Source organism: Maylandia zebra, linkage group LG23 (assembly GCF_041146795.1).
Source record: "Maylandia zebra isolate NMK-2024a linkage group LG23, Mzebra_GT3a, whole genome shotgun sequence".
Classification (NCBI taxonomy): Eukaryota; Metazoa; Chordata; class Actinopteri; order Cichliformes; family Cichlidae; genus Maylandia; species Maylandia zebra.
The window spans coordinates 13,942,270-13,955,839 of record NC_135188.1 but is presented as its reverse complement, the minus strand read 5'-3'; the positions used below and the strand labels follow the sequence as shown (position 1 = coordinate 13,955,839).

The 13,570-nt window shown below is 39.5% G+C and overlaps 1 protein-coding gene across 3 annotated transcripts in view; it reads left to right on the top strand.

The window, feature by feature from the left end:
* The window catches only part of lpp (LIM domain containing preferred translocation partner in lipoma), a 185,499-nt gene that overhangs the window by 7,230 nt on the left and 164,699 nt on the right, over nucleotides 1–13,570 (top strand). For 2 of the 3 annotated variants that reach the window (XM_004552832.4, XM_004552833.3), the window contains exon 2: nucleotides 2,095–2,166. The gene's annotated coding sequence lies outside the window, so the exon portion shown is untranslated. Of the gene's footprint in view, nucleotides 1–2,094; nucleotides 2,167–6,243; nucleotides 6,309–13,570 lie in introns of those variants that run through there. The other variant, XM_004552834.5, reaches the window with a different exon arrangement.

Sequence of the window (13,570 nt, the reverse complement as noted above, 5' to 3'; positions counted from 1 at the left end):
AGTTCTCCAGGCTTCGTAGATGGATGTTTCTCCCTCCCACACTGTTTCAATAATGTTGAGGTCCAGGCTCTAGGGAAGCCAGTCCGTGACTGATAGTGTTCCATTGTGTGTTTTTTCTATTCAGGTGTGATTTTATTGCATTGGCAGAGCGTTTTGAATGAAGCTGTTACCAATCTTTGAAAATAGTGGATCAAAACTTTACTTTTCTATGACAAGTACAACATCACTGGCTGAAATGGAGCCCCAAAACATGACAGAGCCTCTACCGTGTTTTATAGATAGCTGCACCCCATTCCAAGATGTGCCAAGATTTAATCTAATCGCTATTTAGGAATCACCTTGTTGGTGCAAAATACAATTTTATTTCCATCCATTTGTATGGCAAATGTATGAAAAATGCCAACTCTTTGGCATTTTTCATGGATTCTGCAAAAGAAATAGGAGCAAATGGTGTTTTTTTTGCCACAGGCTTCCAGTAACAAAGTCCCCAAAAATACAATTTAAAAGTGGTTCTTTGCTTTTATGTATAGACCCAACAGCAGTCCATCCATTTAGTTTGGTGCCGTTCTTATCCTTGAATGATTCATAGATCAATGTTAAGTAGCTTAATAAACAAACAACCAAAAATCATTCATCTGAAAATGGTCAGGTACGAGGACTGGACTGAAAATTAGTAAAACAAAAAATGTTGAAGACCTTCAGAAAACCCTGGAAACCTTTGCCCTGGAGCACTTACATATCATACAAACACAAATACATATCAAATACTTTATATAAGTACCTACAGAAACCTTTTTAGTTAGCATACGATGGTATGACCTCCAGATTTAAAAGATTTGATAAATGTGATGGATCAGATCTCTGTGCTGTTTTAACTTTCCAAATTCGTCTGTGATGCCTCACCAGTGCACCATGCAGATCTTGTTTGTCAGTAACTCTTTCACAGTTACACAACCAGATCCCATAATTATAGAGCGAGCAAGCTGACATTATCAGTAGATAATATAGTTTAAGTAACTCATCTGATAAAAAGCATGATATGGATTGCGTAATTTCTTGGTTTGACATGCATATTAGTCACTGGTAAATGGACCAAAACCAGTGTAAAATGCAGCAATACAGAAATTAGCCCTTGTAAATGTGTTTGTAGCATACATATTTTTGCCCATGTGACCTCAACCTGGATAAGCAGTAGAAAATCTATGTACAATTACCATGAATAAGAATTAGTATATAAATAAGTTACCGTGTTAATTATTCCATTATTACAATCTTCATTCCTGTTGGCTAGTTAATAGTTGTTTTTTTTTTAAGCTTAAAAATGTGTGTCACAGCCCGTCTTTGGTTGCAAGATGATTTTAATTTTGAGCCTTGCAGTATGACTGTTTTGGAGGGACTAAAATATTATCACAATTTTTTCACCCTTTTATCTTTCAATTCAGAATTAGGTTTTAGCCTTTTTTTTTTTTTTAAGTTTTGCTCCAATTTTGGCTGGATAAATTGGACATTCAACATTTTTGAAACCATCAGACTTCCATCTGATGGTTTGGTACAATCAGATGGAAGTCAGATCAGCCAAGCTCATTGAACCTGTCTGCTGGAGTATGTAGTGTCTTAAATTTGACGCCTAATCCCTACAAAGTAATGAGATGCTTTGACTTGAACACATGATGGCCAGTGCAAACAAATTGGTCCTTCACCTGTCAGGAGTGCATTTATATTAAATTTTAGTCTGTTAGTTCTCTCTGCTAAATAATTGTTGTGCTGTGGTGAAATATTTTCTGCGGTGTCACTTGTCAGCATTGTTGTTCCCGCTCTACATCTTTGCTATGAAGTATTGCTCCCAGAGGGGTGACAGGTGTTTGACAGACTCAAATTTAAATGGACAACCAGCGCTTAGGTTCATGCACGATTTATAGGAAGCCTGCCCAAAGTTCATCTTTCTGCTGATGAACAACACAGTCATGGAAAAAAAAATGTGTGTGAGATGACAGGACCTACTTACCATGCCAGTGTAGGTCCTGCATAGCACAATTAAAGTTGTGTAATCCATTTGAGTAACACTGAGGATTTTTTTTTTTTATTATTTCTCAGTGTCAACAGACTTCAACATACGGCTTTCATCGTCTTCCAGAAACACTACAGTGACGTCAAAGTGGAGAAAAAGTAAGAGAGCTTTTTTGCTTTGCTGAGTTTTACCTTTTTACATGTTGCTGTGTTTTCTGTCACGTGGTTCTACAGGGAGTGCAGAATTATTAGGCAAGTTGTATTTTTGAGGAATAATTTTATTATTGAACAACAACCATGTTCTCAATGAACCCAAAAAACTCATTAATATCAAAGCTGAATGTTTTTGGAAGTAGTTTTTAGTTTGTTTTTAGTTTTAGCTATTTTAGGGGGATATCTGTGTGTGCAGGTGACTATTACTGTGCATAATTATTAGGCAACTTAACAAAAAACAAATATATACCCATTTCAATTATTTATTTTTACCAGTGAAACCAATATAACATCTCCACATTCACAAATACACATTTCTGACATTCAAAAACAAAACAAAAACAAATCAGCGACCAATATAGCCACCTTTCTTTGCAAGGACACTCAAAAGCCTGCCATCCATGGATTCTGTCAGAGTTTTGATCTGTTCACCATCAACATTGTGTGCAGCAGCAACCACAGCCTCCCAGACACTGTTCAGAGAGGTGTACTGTTTTCCCTCCTTGTAAATCTCACATTTGATGATGGACCACAGGTTCTCAATGGGGTTCAGATCAGGTGAACAAGGAGGCCATGTCATTAGTTTTTCTTCTTTTATACCCTTTCTTGCCAGCCACGCTGTGGAGTACTTGGACGCGTGTGATGGAGCATTGTCCTGCATGAAAATCATGTTTTTCTTGAAGGATGCAGACTTCTTCCTGTACCACTGCTTGAAGAAGGTGTCTTCCAGAAACTGGCAGTAGGACTGGGAGTTGAGCTTGACTCCATCCTCAACCCGAAAAGGCCCCACAAGCTCATCTTTGATGATACCAGCCCAAACCAGTACTCCACCTCCACCTTGCTGGCGTCTGAGTCGGACTGGAGCTCTCTGCCCTTTACCAATCCAGCCACGGGCACATCCATCTGGCCCATCAAGACTCACTCTCATTTCATCAGTCCATAAAACCTTCTTGAGATATTTCTTGGCCCAGTCTTGACGTTTCAGCTTGTGTGTCTTGTTCAGTGGTGGTCGTCTTTCAGCCTTTCTTACCTTGGCCATGTCTCTGAGTATTGCACACCTTGTGCTTTTGGGCACTCCAGTGATGTTGCAGCTCTGAAATATGGCCAAACTGGTGGCAAGTGGCATCTTGGCAGCTGCACGCTTGACTTTTCTCAGTTCATGGGCAGTTATTTTGCGCCTTGGTTTTTCCACACGCTTCTTGCGACCCTGTTGACTATTTTGAATGAAACGCTTGATTGTTCGATGATCACGCTTCAGAAGCTTTGCAATTTTGAGACTTCTGCATCCCTCTGCAAGATATCTCACTATTTTTGACTTTTCTGAGCCTGTCAAGTCCTTCTTTTGACCCATTTTGCCAAAGGAAAGGACGTTGCCTAATAATTATGCACACCTGATATAGGGTGTTGATGTCATTAGACCACACCCCTTCTCATTACAGAGATGCACATCACCTAATATGCTTAATTGGTAGTAGGCTTTCGAGCCTATACAGCTTGGAGTAAGACAACATGCATGAAAAGGATGATGTGGACAAAATAATCATTTGCCTAATAATTATGCACTCCCTGTAGAGCTTGGTTGGAAGGTTAAGTGTACTAATTTCCACACTAGAAACGTAGGGACTTAGTCCTGGGTCTGAACTTCATGTTCTACCATAAAAGCAGCATGCCCACAATGAAGCTGTAATGATGGGCTCAGTGTTAAACAGTACAAGGAGTTACTTGTTAATCATTGTGTTCCTTCCAGTGAGGATTCCTATGAACTTGTTATTGCTCTATTATCTTCGTGAGCTTTTGTACATCAGGTGTAATGTCACTTATCAGCAAGCCTTAGTGTGGAGACAAGTGAGTCGTGCAAATGCAAGAAAAAACTTAACATATTAGCCGCCACTTCCAAAATACATCGCAATCTCCAACTTGTTTTGGTAGTGGATGTGCATTGTGGGTAATGTAGGCATTACGAATAAAAAAGAATGCTTGGAATCATCTTAACTACTTCCACAAAGGAGGCTTATGTTTTTGGTAGCATTTCTATATCTTCAAGAGATCAACTTTTCGAAAAGTCTTGTGATTCCGATAACTGGAAAATGATGTAGGAGCTTCAGATTGATACCATAGATGCATCTACCAAAAATCTCAGAGACCTCGACCTCCAGGTCAGGGTAAGCTTTCTAAAAATCTTGTATATTGTGATAACTTGAGAACAAGACGATAGCAGATATGGTGGACACACCTTTAGGTTCATTAGGTTCATCCAGCACAGACTTGGGGAATAATTTTGACCATAAAGCATATCTTACAAGGTAAACCACTGCTTCCAGACAGTCTTCCACTTCTTCAAACCAGTAAGCGCTGCAGGCGGCCTTGTGAACTTTTCTTCCTTCAGATAGATCTTGTTGACTGAAGCGTGTCTAATAATTGTCTTGGATTGAGTTGAACTAAACAACAAGTGACTTTGGGTGTTTATGTGGGTGGAAAACACACCCCAGTAAAGGAAAGTGGTGAACTTCATAATCAAAATGAATGTTAAAAAAAAAGTGATTGTTTTCTTTTTATTTTGTTTGCATGATCATTTTCTAATGATGCCAAAATCAAGAAAAAATCGGACTGTCATGGCCGAATGCTGGTTGTAGGAGTCTTCTCTGTCCTCTGTGAATTGCAGGGTCATTGTAACCAACACCTGTGTCAGGTGGAGCTCCAACGTGTCAATCTCACAAGGCTGCAAAGCAGAATCGGGATTACCATCTAAAGTCCAGGAGGGACAGTCACTAGACAGGCAGCTGATTTTTGCTTTGAGATTTATCATCAAGTATTACTTAATGATTTGTTTTGGAAAGCTTGGGTGCGCCTCCGTGCTGCCACCTGATGCTTTCAAGTTTTGTGCAAAGACTGAAGTTGCATCAGACTGGCTTATAAGCGCCTTTACGTCTTTGCATAAATGAGTCGTGAAGTTTTTAAGGCTCTTCTGTGTTTACATTGCAGCTGCCTTCTCGTGAGGCCCCATTTAGCAGTCTCTTTTAATATCCTTCCAAACATGCACTTGGAGTTCAGCTTCCTATGAAAGTAATGCAAATGCCAAAAGAAGGGCAGAGCTTTACTTTAACCCTGTAGACCCTTCATATCACAGATGTCTCAGGTGCACATTATTTACATATGTGGCATTAGAGTCAGGGGGAAAACTTTGACTTCTCATTTAACTGTTCAGACTGACTTTGAGTCAGATTTCTATGAAGTTTGTTACAGAAAACGATTCCCCGCATTAGAAATGAGGGAAGCAAAAACAGAAAATGACTTTATCTTGAAGTGTCAGTGAATGGTCTTCTCCTGTGGGATTTGAATGAAGTGGGCTGAGCTGTTTCAGGAAATGAGCACTCTCAAGCCAAGTTGCTCCTCAATACACTTCCAGTCCATGCAGGGCGTTGTAATGTTCTCTTCTACCGGCTGTTTAGCGGCTGACCTATGGCACTCGTGGGGCGTAATCAGACTTTAATTACACCCTCTTAATCACTTGAAGACAATCTGTGCGACAAGACCGCTCCTCACAGCACGTGGGCTGTTTTTACCTGCTAATCTGGCCCTGCTTTCCTGGTTAATAGGAGTGAATTATATTGATATTCACTTTATTCTGCATTTCTTGGACATTCCTGTACTTTTGAGGCCGCTCATTTTTTCTTTTCTTTCTTTCCTTTTTTAAACTATATTCTCTTAAATATAAGAGCAAGCTCACACTGTCACCCATCTTAGGTCAGACTCAACCAAAAACAATGTGAAAAGTCTCTACAATCATCATTATTATTCCAAGTGAAAGGTATGCACCGCAGAACTGGCTCCGTGGAGTGACTCTGGCTCACAGAGTATGACATTCCAAGCTAAAAGCAAACCAAACTGATATTGCCCTCCAATACCGTCTTCATATTTTCTCCATATTTGGAAGTGTTTACCTCCTCATGATGGTTGACAGAGGTTGGATGAGGGGATGTGAGTCATTTCAGCTGCACAAGGCTTTCTGGGGGTGAGAGGAGTCTTCCAAGTCACTGCCATTTAGTGAAGCTAGCAGTTTGTGTGCCTCAGTGATCTAAAGAGAAACTGTGAGTATCATTATGTGCTTAATTTATAATCTAATCACTTGAAAGGAGCTTAAGTAGCAGTTTCACACATGTATTTTTTTGCATATAATGCGGCTGCTTTTCGGAAACCTTTATCATTATTATCATAATATGAAAAGGTGAGGGGATCGATTTGGATTGTTTCTCTGGCTCACCAGATATTTTCAGAAAATGTTTAAAAAGTTCAGATGAGCGCAGCGCTCCAGTGACACATTTTTCTTACTGCGAGACTGACTTTGTACGCAGATGTCTCAGTTATGCCAGAAAGTTAGAGATGAAGGTGAAAAATGCAAGTGTTATGTATGACCAAACCGAACACACATTTTTGGGGCAGAACTTTTTAAATAGCCCAGTATGTTTTCCTGTAGCTGTCCTGTGGTTGAGTGTGAGTGAGTGAGGGGCAGCTCAGGTCATTGAAGAATTCTGGTTTTGCAAACAGCCACTCTTACTGATAGCTACACCTTAACAGGTCTGACCTCCCTCCTGGCTCTTACTTTCACACTTCAAACACTTAATGGCAGCTGCCTGGCAGTTTTTTTCCACTTCACAAGTCGAGCAAGAGGTAAATGATTTTACTTTGCTGCGAGGGCTCAGGCTGCTGATTTTAGTGATGGTGTGGTCTGATTATCTAATTACTTCTATCTCTAAATTACACTGGGACTCTGTAAGCCTTTTAACCTGAGAGATAAACTGCCTGCGTAAATGTTTCCTTTTAATTTGTGTTTTATTACATGCCACTGAAAATATGTTTGAAATGATTATTTACACCGTTTAATGTTAAGTAGCTTCTGCCTTTGTGGGAAAAACTTCTCTGAGCCATGGGGGTCAGACACGTGACCTTTTAGGGTGTCCTGAGATATCTGGTGACAGATATCTAGTAGGGCTGCTCAGTGATGGCAAGCATTATACATACAGTGAGAATCCAATTATTTTCTAATGTAATAATTCTGATAATTGTTAACTTGAAATTTTAAGTAACTGAAAAGCAGACTGATTGGCTTAAACCTCAAATGCGTGTCTATTGCAGGAACCTTATGAAAGGAGAATCAAAAGCCCCGGCTTAGGTGGTAGTGTTATTTATTTTAATGATAGTTGTAAAGTGGCATCAATATTTATAGGAAAATGACCTAATCAGGGTCTTTTTAAGAAATTTAAGAAAATTTTAAGTCTGTGTTATCTTGCTAAGCAAAAGTTTATATATTTTAGTGGAATTTCTGACTATTTAACCAATAAAAATGTATTTTTTCCCTTGATTTTCCTTTGGGGGAAGGACGAAACCTCCTTGGGGGAAGGACGAAACCTCCTTGAGGGAAGCTCTAAAATTTAAGCAGAAAAAACCTCAACCAGATTTATAATTATCTTAAATAAATATTGAGCTCCAGCCCTGGGCTTTTTTGGATTGTGAGCCAGCAGGGAGTGAGCGTTAGGGGTTTTTATGATGTTTTTATTATAAACAAGCTAAAACTCTTACATGGGTACTGTAAAGAGGGACAAACAGAAGTTTCTTCAGTATTCCTATTAAGAAGAATGAGATGGCTGATCAGTTTTGCTGGTTTAATAAGCAGTGACACGTGCCGATCACGGTGTTACATCAGTCTTTAGGGGCATCTCTAATACTCTTAAAATGACTTAATCTGGTCTCGGTCTTCTTTGCATATCCTTAATTTCAAGATGCTGGCGCACCCAGATTGGAGGAGATTGCGTGTAGTTTTTTTTTCTTTCTCTAAAGTCAAGTCTTCCAAATGAATCTCGTCAACAAATTAAGGCATGATTAACAGGAGCAATTACACTGAGGAACCAGCTGAGTTGAGGAGAATCAAGCTAAAGTGGAGGAGATTATCTTTCCTATTAACGAGAATCACTTTAGGGTTTGATTGCTTTCTGTTTTTCTGTTGAACTCCTGTTTACTCTGTAACTAATGATGTTTTCTTTACAGCCATTTTCCTGTGCTGCTTAGACCTTTAGAGTGCAGATCAAACTCACACGTTTGGTGCGGCTCCTGTTTTCTCCTGTGGCATCAGAGATGATGGACGTGACATATTCAGGAATTAGTCAAGCTTTGGAACTTGTGCTTTTTGAGGAAAATCAAAATACGCAAATCTTTATTCATATGTCAGAATGTGTGTGGCTGGGCATCTTGATTTAGGGGTTTTCCTCGCAGCTGAGGCTGAATTTTCTTTCTCTCGCACTCGTGCTGGATAGAGTGAGTCAATAAACAATGTCCGATGCATTATTTTTCAGGACAAGTCAAAGCTTTGGCCGCACCCCTCATTTTATTGTTGATTTGGCAGCATGCTGGTGGCCTTTATCATGTTTGAACACCAATCATCACCTCAGTTTAAGGTCTTTGGCCCTTTGAAGTAGGTTTTCCTCAACACTTTGCCTGCATTAATTGTCCGCGTTTCCATTGCAAAACGAGGCCCGCACCCTGCGCTTACTGTTGTGATCCACCTTCTTGTTTGGCAAGTTGTCAGATTTGTGTTGACTTGTCTGGGCCAGGCATACGCCGACATATTTCATAATAATCGAGTCTCCAACTTTTGCTTAAATTTACTGTGTTTCGGTTTTGTTGTAGAGCTCAGACTTTCCCTCCGTACGCTGCCAGTGAACTCTCGGCTCCCGAGGCCTGTGGCCATGAATTGTGTTCTCTTAAGTTCAAGTTTGGATTTTTCCGCAATTTGTTAGATTTAGTTTGCCTATAAATTTAGAACAAGAGCGCTCAGTGTGTGCATACCTCTACCTCTACCTAAACTGAAAATTCACTGCACACCATGCAGGAGGAAAACTGGACCCAGATTAGCTTGATATTTAGAACATCACCATGATATGTCCTTATTTAAATCGGATATTTATTCCAACTTAAACGAGTCCAGTTTTACTGGTAAACGATTCTATCCTAAAATCTCTTCATACTGATCCAGGTTGACTCAGAAATGTCATCAATTCTATGTTGGGCCAACTGCCATCTTTGACAGGATCTTCCTTTTTCAGAGGTAAATATTACCATATAAAAGAAGCTCAATATATGTTGGTACTTTTAATTGATCATTTACAAAAAAACATTTGAAAGAGAAGAAAAAGGGGGGGAAAAAGAAGCAATTTAGGGCTTATAAATACAGAAAACTCCAAAATTTGACCCATCAGGGCGAGCTGAAAGGAAAGAAGGGAGGCCCATCTCTAAAATGATTTATTGAAACTACTTGGGGTTTTTTTTCTTTTAAAGGCGCTGTTTTCTGCTTGAGTAGAACAAAACAATGTCAGATTCCCTCTCGTGCTCTTGCTGCCCTTTGTTTTTGAAATTCCCATCTTTTGTTCTATTGATTTTTCCTACTGGTTTATACTTTCTCAGTTTCTGGAACACAAAAGGGACTCGCTGAGGAGCAGGGACTTTTTTATGGAGGCATGAACCAGTAAAAAAAACAAATTTTTTTTTTTGATCAAACTATGAAGTTCCTGAAAGGGTTCCCACGGAAGTTCCTCTTTCCTAAAATGTTTTCTTGAGTCCAGTTTCAGACGTCAACATCAGCCTTTAATTCATATTTTCTCTGGCACGTCTGAGCAAGACTCTTTTTCTAGCCATGATTCCTTTTGTATGAAAACTGTTTCTATTAGTCTTATAATAAGACTTTAAGCAAGTGTAGCTTAGGGTGGTAAAATGGAACATAAAAACACTGGTGCCTATATAATAGACAGATGTCATTAATCTTATTCACATATATAAGTGATGGTCATGATACTCATATGATTCATCTTGATTCCCAAAGGGGGTGATGAAGGCTCAAAACGTGCTGGAAAGAATGACATGAATTAAAGAGCATTAAATCTTAACCTCCTGCCCCCTCCTCGTCTACTTCAAGGGCCTGCAGCTCAGAAAATATTCATAAAATGTGGGAGAATTTCTGCGCATTGCAGCGCAACAGAACAAGTTTTTGTTTCTGAGCAAGTTGAGGTGAGAAGTCCCGATTAGATTTTTCGTGGAGAGGAGCCATCGTCATAACAGTAAATATTTCACACAGTAAAGGACGAGAGGTGCCCCAATCGTTTAGGATCAGATGCCACTAAATGATTAATCTCAGATTAGACAGAAGCTCGAGGCTAATGGGACACTTTACACTTGCTTGGCACGCAGTGACAGATGCTGGCCTCTAAAGACCATCAAATTACTGAAGCATGCAGTTGGCAAAACACGGGGTTGTTAATGAGGTGCCAAAACATTTCAACTCCAAAACATAAAACAGATTGAAATGATGACAGGACGAAGAATTCAGATTTTACCTTTGTATGCTGTGAAACCAAGCGATTTGAAACGCTTATTATTAGCACTGTAAATGACCTGAAACTTTAACCAGATTCAGACTCATACATTTTGGAACTTTTTTTTTTTGTGTGTGTGTAAAAGTCTGTTGTTGCCCAGAAGTTGCCTTTTGTTCTCATAAAGTCAATGAGACTGGGGGAAATACCATAGCATAAACCTCTCTTTTGAGGTTGATTTAAAGTCGAGGAGGAACTGTAGACACGAGAGGAAGTGGTTGGTAAAACCTGATGTTTCAGAGTTTTGTGTTTGGAGTGGATTTCAGTGCTCTCTGCCAGTGTTTGAGAAGTTAAGGCAGTGCTTACAATGCTTAATTGACTGGGAAGAGTTGTGGTTTTCCATTACGTCAGGCTTGGTACAATTCCTAATCTTACTGTGTCATTTTAACTCTGACTGTGGTGTCAGCAGTTGAAGTTTTACCCCATCACTCCTTGAAAGAGCTGCATTTATCAGTCTCCAGTGCCCACTTGGCTCATTGGCAGGATTAATTGGCAACAAGTCCCCCGTGGTCCAGGAACGTAGTTACCTACTGACCCAAATCATTATCCTGACTGGAAGCCACTGTCTCCACTCCACCGGCTCACACCTGGGACTGAGTCTTCACGTAACCTCGCATTTGTCCCCGATGCACCCGTACATCACGACTTCAGTTTTCTGTATCTGCAAGAAACAGGCTGTGTATGCAAAACGGAGGCGTGACAGGTTATTCGTTACCCTCAAGGCCATTTTGTGGTACTTGTATGTAATGTTTTGGGATTAAGCAAATATATCTTCTGATTTTGACTTGTGATTTGGGGCTTATTTGTGTTAGCGTGGTAGCTTCTTTTCAGGAACTGATGTACTTAGATTTCAGGCCATATCTTTTGCAAACAGGGTTTTCCCCTATTTGCAACAGATATGAGGTGTTTGTTTGAAGCAAACAAAGCTCTATCAGCTGAAAAGGATGTTTGCTTTGACAGCACAGCTTTGACAGATTGGAAACGTGAGTGTCTGCTAAAGCTAGACAAACCCGTAATGAGTGTTGTTGTCCTAGCAGAATCATAAAAGTTTTACAGATGTAATTGTTTATTATTGTTTTCAAGAAAAGAAATGTGAGAAATTTGTAAAAGAGCCTGAAAGCATCTGAGTGAATACATGACTGGTTGTCAACTGTTGAGATGACCTTTACCTGACATCCGTGGGAACATGAAGATCTCTCCATGATATGGATCCAAACAAACACATCCTAGAGAAAAAAATCCTGCTGAAGGACTTTCAGATATAGCAAACAATGACATTTATTTACTGTAAAATTATTAACATTAAAATCTGCAGAGAATAAAGTCTCATAAGTTATGTAAAATCAAACAGAAAGACAACAATAAACTCCCTAGCTAGAAATAAAATGCTACCTAGTATCCAATTTCATAATCGTTCAAAGCCAAACTTAATGGCCTTAATTTCCTCAGTGTACTATTTTTTTTGTGTGTGTAGATATTGTAGAATATGAAAATTTTAATACTATTTAAACTAGTGCTGTCAGCGTTAATCTCCTTAAAATGACGTTAACATCATAACCACATTAACGCGGCAAATCACCGTTAGCGAGTTATCGCAGATTGCCCTGTGCATGGGGCTGCACAGCGCTAATGAGCTAACCACGCTAATGCGTTGACAAGCTAACCGGGCTAACGCATTGGCGAGCTAACCGTGCTAATGTGTTGACGAGCTAACCACGCTAACGCGTTGACGCCGTGCAGCCCCACGCACGAGGCGATCCGCGCTAACTCGCTAACGGAGATTTGCCGCGTTAATGCGGTTATGGTGTTAACATCATTTTAACGAGATTAACGTTGACAGCACTAGTTTAAACATTTTAACAAGCTCACTTTGAAGTTCTAGTCCAACAATCCAGTTAAAAAAATGAATAAATAAAAGAAAGAAGAAATGGCATCTAGAAAGTGACCTTTGCTGTGTATTTAAAAATCACCTCAATGGTAATTCTTTATTTTGTCTGGTAATAATACTGATTGAGCTTTATTGGATTCTGAAAAACGATATAGCAACAAACATATACATTTAAAAATAAAATGCCATGGCTTAACTAAATGGAAAGCATTTATCCGCAGAAATAAGAGCAGTAATGCAACAAGGTTCAGACTCTAAAGTACCTTTAATGCTATTACAAGTATTTGGGAAGAGGTGGAGGGAACTTCCACGTATAACATAAAGAGAAAGCGTCTCTGTGGGTCCACATTTGCATTTACTTGCACCATTCACATGTCAGATATAATACATGAGGGGTCAAAGGGTATGCTCTAGGTCTTAGTGAGTTGGCCTAGAATCCGCTTGGTTAATGGATTATCCAATTTTACATTATATACTGCTGCGTGCAATGCGAGTTTGGTAACAACGTGTGGCCTCCCACGGCGCTCACATAGAGCGCTTTCACGTAATATGGCTTTGTTGTTGTTTTAAGCTCCCTGATAGGTTTAAGCTCAGGGTGAAAGGGGGCCTTCTGTGTCAGGTCTGAGGTCACTTTTGTTATCATCAGACAGATCCAGTACATTAGAAGTATTCCCTAATCTCTTAAAACCCTCTGCTGGCCCAACTTTCATTTGTTGTAGAAGGATCAAATTAAAAAGAGCCATATTAACCAAAGCCCTAAATTTGTTTTGCCACTTTTCAGGGATTGCACTTGTTGGCCTCGAGCTCTAGTCTGTGTAAATGCAACTTTTTTCTGATGCTGATGATTAAAGTGTTGCGAAATAAGCCTTGGGCATTTTTCTAGTATCTAGAGTTTATCTCTAAGAAAAATGGTTATTTTCAAGTTTTGGTTTTAATAAATATGATGAGACATCAGTATTTGTTTACAACTAAACTTTTTTTTTTTCCCGTCTCCTTTGTGGAACGTTAGTCTCGTGTGGTTGAACAGTGAGAAGGGACAGGGTTT